The following is a 7143-nucleotide window of genomic DNA, read 5'->3' as shown; positions in this document are numbered from 1 at the left end:
CTGAAGCCCTTATTACCATTATCCATGGTTGAATTAACTGCTAAACATTGCGTCCGTTGTTGTGATTCTTTGCGTGATTGTAGTAGTTTCCTGACCACCGATATTCCTGACTCAATGGACAGCAATGGCGCATGTGTGACTTACGATAAATCCCGTAATGTCCCAGTCCAGTAATATTTATCCATCAATGCTGCTGGCGCTCTGCCCTGCTCTCGCACTTCCCGCTACTTAGCAGTTGGGGTGTCAGGTTACATTGTGTTGCATTCAATGTTGTCGGAAAAAAAGAGTTTCATGCGCTTAATGTCCGATTTGACATAACTATTTATTGAATTCATTATCGCTAGCTGGGGTGGTAACGGGGATGGCAAGGATCTCGTTTGGGGTGGCAACTGCCACCCCAGTACCTCAGTGCTACTCAAAAGTATAATGGCAGTTTTTTTGTTTTTTTTTCCAGTGTAAAGGGCAGTCAAAATTCTATTTTAATTAACACTCTGTTCTAAGTTACCATCACAGCTCCTCCTCTCACTATTATGTGGCTGTTGCTCATCACATAACTCTGCCGTTGCATGAGAACTCTGTAAAGCAACAGTTCTGACACCTGACTCCAGAAATGAAACTTAAAATTGTGAAAGAAGCAGCAGCAGCAAATTCAGCTTTGTCTTTCTGTCTGAGAAAAGATCCAACGGTGTCCATCAGGTTTTGTTCTACAGACTTTGGTGAGTCCATAAAGTCACAGAACCACAAGTGGCCCCACCCCCTTTCAAATCTAATATCCTGGATACATAAATTGGTTCTATGCTGGAGGGACTTCACGTCTGTCTTTGAACTGGTGCCGATGTTTGGGAGTTAAAGCTTTTTTGAATTGCCTCCACAGTGAGATTTTTTTTTTCCTGGATCTCTCTTGGTTGCAGACATTCTTCTCAGATGACTCCTCAGCTGCTTGAGTTTCTGGTTCCTGAGATGTTTGGATTATATCTTCTTTTGATGTAATCTCTGTCTGTGGAGGGCATTGTATTTGTTCTTTCTTTGGGCCACTCTCCCCTTCTGTGGGAACTTCATGAACCTTGTTTTGATCGTCTCTCTTGGTCTTACAGCGGTTTCCAGGTCATCTTCCATTGCCGACTTTCTCTGTTCAGATTTAGATTTAGTCATTTTGCCATCTTGCTGGTCCCTATCTTGCTGTATGTCAGGGACCATTTCATCTTCAGTCGCCTGCTCTAGTTCATCAATCGCCGTTTCACTTCTATCGATGTCAGTTTTCATGATGGCTTTCTGATCGTCATCTATAACTCCTTCACCGTTTAATCCAAAAAACTGTTCTTTATTGTAGCTTTCTAATTGAAAGCTCAAGCAACATCTTCTAATTTCATCTTCAGAGATTTGCTCGGGTCTGGAGATATTTTTTCTATCAAATTTACATAATTTTCAATGCCGGCTGTCTCATCCCCAACTGTTTCTGGTACAGAAACGTCTTGCTGTTCATCACTTTCTCCAGAAATGTTGTCATTGTTCAGGATTTCCGATAGCTTGGTCTCCTGATCCTGATGTCCATTCACTTGTTCCTCAGAGGGCTGGTTTTTCAGCAATGAACAGAGCTCAGTTTGTGTCGACGTCGTCTGGTAAACTGGTTTTAATTGACATCTGGTTTCCAGTTTCTCCTTTGAGTTGTCTTGTGCCTCTGTCTGAACCTGAACAGAAACCATTGACTTTTTGCGCTGCCTTCTCTCTGTGAGTACTTCCCTTATCAGATTGTTCTGCTGTTTAACCTTATCAAATAATTTATGATTCAGATTGACCACCTCATCAAGCCATTTCATCAAATGTTTCTGTACTCTGATATATTCCAATTCGCGCTCCTTAAATTTGGCTTCGCACGTACATGTTGCTTGAGCTGTCTTTTCAGATGAGTGGGGCAGTACTTCCCTTTCAACAATCTTGTTGGATGCAACTTCTTCCACTCAAGGCTGGTTGGGCTCCATTGTCACCTTTGCCTAATCCATCTTCTATGATAAATCACTTCTCTAAAAGTTAGTAAAGATTTCACGATAGGTTTGATGTCAACATTTCTGCGCCGGACTGCAGAAAGAGTAGGCAGGCTTTTAAACTGTCACTGGTTGCCATAGTTACCCACCATTACCTTGTAGTTTGAGAAGGACCTCGTTGCTGAATTTATAAGAAATTTATTTACAAATTTAAAAGAAAAAAATTGCGTCTCAGGGCGTTCTTGAAGGGACGTGAGGCCTAGCTACCTGTATGGGAGGGGAGAGCGGCTGGCAGGAGGGGAGGGGCGCCTAATCAGTGCTGTTCCTCTGTTATTGATCAATAACAGCTGATAAGTACATAAAATGCTGGCAAAAAAAAAAATCCCCACATCGTTTTTGCGCCCCTCCAGTGGAGCGACCCAATGCGTTGCATACACTGCATACCCACTTTTTGCACCACTGACAATAAGAAATTAAATAGCTGCAAACCAGAAAAAAATACTTTTATAATAACAATATGGAGCTTGAAACACCAGAATTACTTGATGTGTTTTACACAATATAATATTCTAATAATGCCCAAGGTAAAGGAGTGAATGAAAGACTTAAAATACCATAAAGCAGAGAGAATCCATAACCAGTTTTAAGGAACTCAGTGTTTTGCAGCCTTGCATAAAACATTTTGCTCAGCTTCAAAACTTGAAATTAGTTTACTGACTGCAGTGTCAACTCCAAAAATCTTATTTTTTTAACTAAGTGTGGTGTATACATAGTTGTAATGTATATTTTTGCGTATCATCTAATTCATTAATATCAGCATTTTTTTCTTAATCACTCAGACAGCAAGCATGTCGGCTGCAAGCTGTCTCCTCTCTGAAGAGCAGTTTCTGTGCTCCATCTGTTTGGATCTGTTCAAAGATCCACTCACCACACCATGTGGACACAACTTCTGCAAGAACTGCAATACATTGGGATGTAAATCACTGTGTCCACTGTGTAAGAGGGACTTTGGTGCAAGACCTGAGCTAGAAATCAACACCTTCATTTGCGAGATGGTTGCTCAGTTCAAAATTAAAGCCCAGCAGAAAGCGAGTGGCAGCAGCTCAGAGCAACAAGTTGCCAAACCAGGAGAAATTTCCTGTGACCTGTGCTCTGGAACCAAACTGAAAGCCCTGAAATCCTGCCTGGTGTGTCTGCTCTCCTACTGTGAGACTCACCTAAAGCCTCACCTTTCAGAGTCAAGGCTGAAGAAACATCAGCTGATGGAGCCTATGAAAAACCTAGAAGAAATGTTGTGTAAGAAGCATGGTAAACCTCTGGAACTGTTCTGCAAGACTGACCAGACATGTATCTGCTCCCTCTGCTCGGTTTTAGTCCACGAGAGTCACCGGTTTGTTCCTCTTAGCCACCAATATGAAGCAGTTAGGGTAGAGCTGAAAAAGATTGAAGCTGAACTTAAGAAGAAAATCCAGACTAATAGACTGAAAGTTCAAGAGATCAAAGAGGTGTTAAACATTTGCAAAGATGCTGCAGATGGAGAGAAAGCAGAAGGTGTTCAGGTCTTCACTGCTCTGAAGGAGTCTGTTGAGAAAGCCTTAGAGGAGCTAATAAACGAGATAGAAGAGAAACAGAAAACTACAGAGAAACAGGCTGAAGTCTTCGTCAAAGACCTGGAACAGGAAATCTCCGAGTTGATGAAGAAGAGCTTTGAGGTGAAGAAACTCTCACAGTCTGAAGACCACCTCAGTCTCCTCCAGATTCCCTAAAAGCTGCTCTACCCACCAAGAAGTGGACAGAGATCAGCATCCATCCACCTTCATACGATGAGACTGTAGTGAATTTTATGAGCCAGATGGAGGTGACGACAAAGAAATTCTACAATGAGGCTGAACTCAGAAGAGTCCAGCAATATGCAGTGGATGTGACCCTTGATCCTGCCACAGCACATCCTGCACTGATTCTGTCTGATGATGAAAAACGTGTTCACTGCTGTCAGGCAAAAAAGAAATCTAAAAAAAGATCCCAAAAGATTCACACTTTACCACAATGTTTTCGGAAAGCAGGGATTCTCTTCAGGTAGATTTTACTTCGAGGCTGGAGTTCAAGGAAAAAATAACTGGACTCTAGGTGTTGCCAGAGAGTCAGTGGACAGGGACGGACCAATCCAACTGAGCCCTGAAAATGGCTACTGGACCGTAGGGCTCAGAAGAAATAAGTTCATGGCTTTTGATGACACTTGCAATGGAATTTTGTGTTTTCCACCACCTACAAAAGTGGGGGTGTTTGTGAATTGAGGCAAAACTGATTTTATTCATTTTAGTATTTACATCATAAAACTCATTTTATGATGTAAATACTTCAAAATGTCTTCACACTTTTCACTGTGCCCTGCTCTTTGAGAAAATTTATCGATTCTTCAGTCCTGGTCCTAATCATGATGGTAGAAACTCAACACCCCTATTCATATCTCCTGTCCCTCAAACGTTTTAGACAATATAGAGTACTGTACACAAGTTTTTGGCCATTAAATAATTCAAATAACCTATCAAATTTTCACTTGAGAAAAAGATAACGTAAGTAAATAAAAAAAAAAAACAGTTGTCAAAAAATTACATTTATGAAGTGAGAAAATTTATTAAAGTCAACCTTCATTTGGCATATTGGAAATGTTTCTAAAGACCCAAAGGTCCTATGTGGTTGATACCTGATCCACAACTATAAAGGCCCAAAGACCTTTCACTGCATTTATAAACCATTAAGGTCCTAAATTATGTTCTTTGCAAAATAGAAAGCCAGGGCAGTGATTTAGAGACTGTTAATGCAATGAATTTCCTTGATGTTAGTCAAGATCCTGACATCTGCATTTTGGGTGAGCAGCAGGTGCCAGACATTTAGTTTAGATCTAAGTCCATAATAGCAGCTTGGATTTTTGCATGCACTTTAGTCTTCACCCTATTGAGTGTAGTTCCGTTTTTAATTTCTAATCTTGAAATTTTTGGTCCTGGGAACCAAAAACAATGACTTCTATTTTTCTGCATTGGGATAGAGGAAATGTTCAGTCATACAGTCATTTAGACACAATCACTCAGACTGTAGTGCACTGTCCAAGTGATGCTGACACAGAAATATAAAGTTGATATTTTAGTGCAATATAATGTGAGGTAATGGGATCATATGGATGTTAAATTAAATTGTTCCAATCAGAGAGCCTTGAGAGATCTCAAATAGAGTCTTTGTTTGCCTTGATTTACACCAGAAGACACAAAGCAGACCCAGTCTGCTAAATAAAACCTAAACAACAGTGCTGAAAACTCTCCAAACTTTCCTTAGCTGTCAGGTTGTTACAATCAACTATATGAAGCACAGAACTGAGATCTTGTAAAACAAGACAGGAGGTGATGCAATGCAATTAAGTCTGATGTCAACAAAGCCTTGCCAATGAAGACCCAATGTTGTTAAAAGCCTGACTGAGAAGAGTAAGAGATCTTTTATCTCAAAAGGAGTACTTGTTATTATTACTTATGATTTACTTATTACTATGGCATCCAGAGTACACTTCTTTTAAAAACAAAAAAAAATTTATTCACTACGGTTTTGTGGGAATGTGGAAAAATGATCAGAGTGAAGAGAAATACTTATATCTACAATAATGAAGGTCTAGGCCTCTTTAAAAAAAATAAAAAGAAAGAAACTTTTGGGGACTATATTCATTTAACAGAAATATATGTATCTTACAGTTGGATAGTATGTATTGAATGTATGTATGTATTGGATGTATTGTATTATGTATGTGGGACCAAACATAAATATAAAAGGGAAGCTTTAAGAAAAGTTAGAAATAAAAATATATTTTGAGATGAAAAGTGCTCATTTGCTTTTACAAAACTTCACACCGGCTGTAGAATGCAAAGACAGTTTTCCTTCTTTTGTTAAAAAGTATAAAAACCCATGCATTTTTAAATGAATTACTGCTTTAATGGGAAATGCCCCGATTCTTTCTCATTCAATTCTTTTTCAGAACCATATGAGAGTCTGTTTTCTTAGGGACATTCATGCTCTGGTTAATGGTATCACTTGTTTGGAACTCGGAGTCCTCTCACACACATCACTAATGGCCTGTACACATCGCAGTCATGAATATGCATTCGTACCTTGGCTGGCAGTTTCAATAACAACCACACAATAAAAAAAGAACAAACAGTTTCTGTTTGTCATCAGAGGCAATATGCACATATCAGGTTTGTCTAGATTTGAACTGAACTGAGTGTCTTTTTTGTTTTTGTTTTTGTTTTTTTGCATATGAATGGACAGCAGTCAACTAAATTAGATGGCTGGCCTTACAATACACAACATATGTTGAAACATATCATCTCCCAAAGCTTTTTTAGCTGTTAGCTGTTTTACCTTCTGTGCATGTTTGAATAAAAAATAGTTGAAATGTTGTTGCGATAAAAAGGAGGTATGTTGAATATGTGTGGTATCAGAAACAATTAAGGCACTAGAGGAAACAAAACGCAGCCACAAGTTTGAACAACCATGACCATTAATCATACATCAAACACACCCAGAAGGAAACTTTTTTTTTTAATTTTAAGTCAAAGCCCTGTCAGCACACAATGATGGAAAACAATAAAGATGTTATCCACCACACAGAACCCTGACAGCTATAGAGCTGTCATTATATGATCATGAAGTCATTTCCATGCCAAACTTGAAAGCATATTATTATCATTAAACAGCAACAGTAAAATGTCAATCAATGCCATGCCATTATTGCCTCACATTTATTGCCAGAGATACCCGCATGGCCTGCTTTTCTTCCTCATCTGTTTTTCATCATGATCCTTATAATCACCTCGGTGGGTGCCACTGGTCTCTAGCTTTCTCAAACTTTTTTCATTTTAATTTCACGAATAGTCCAGGTAAAATAGATCATGATCAAATACCCAGATTTGATATCAGTTATGTTCTACTGACACTAAACCAGAGGTTCCCAAACTGTGGGGCGAGCCCCCTAGGGGGGCGCCGTGTCATTGCAGGGGGGGCGCGGGAAGCCGTCTGGTTGAAAAAAACAAAAACAAAACATGAACACTGTATGCGCTGGGTTTTTACCTTAGAATGGCCAACTCTCTGTTATTCCTATGTCAATTTGATACAGTAG

At 39.4% G+C, this 7143-nt stretch overlaps 1 pseudogene; it reads left to right on the top strand.

Moving 5' to 3' along the window:
- The first annotated feature begins 2830 nt into the window (after positions 1-2830).
- On the top strand, positions 2831-4276 carry LOC103148977 (E3 ubiquitin-protein ligase TRIM39-like; annotated as a pseudogene).
- The last annotated feature ends 2867 nt before the right edge of the window (positions 4277-7143 follow it).

Source organism: Poecilia formosa, unplaced genomic scaffold (genome assembly GCF_000485575.1).
Source record: "Poecilia formosa unplaced genomic scaffold, Poecilia_formosa-5.1.2 Scaffold215, whole genome shotgun sequence".
NCBI classification, from domain to species: Eukaryota; Metazoa; Chordata; class Actinopteri; order Cyprinodontiformes; family Poeciliidae; genus Poecilia; species Poecilia formosa.
The sequence above is the reverse complement of the archived record's forward strand: the minus strand, read 5'-3'. Positions and strand labels throughout refer to the sequence as shown.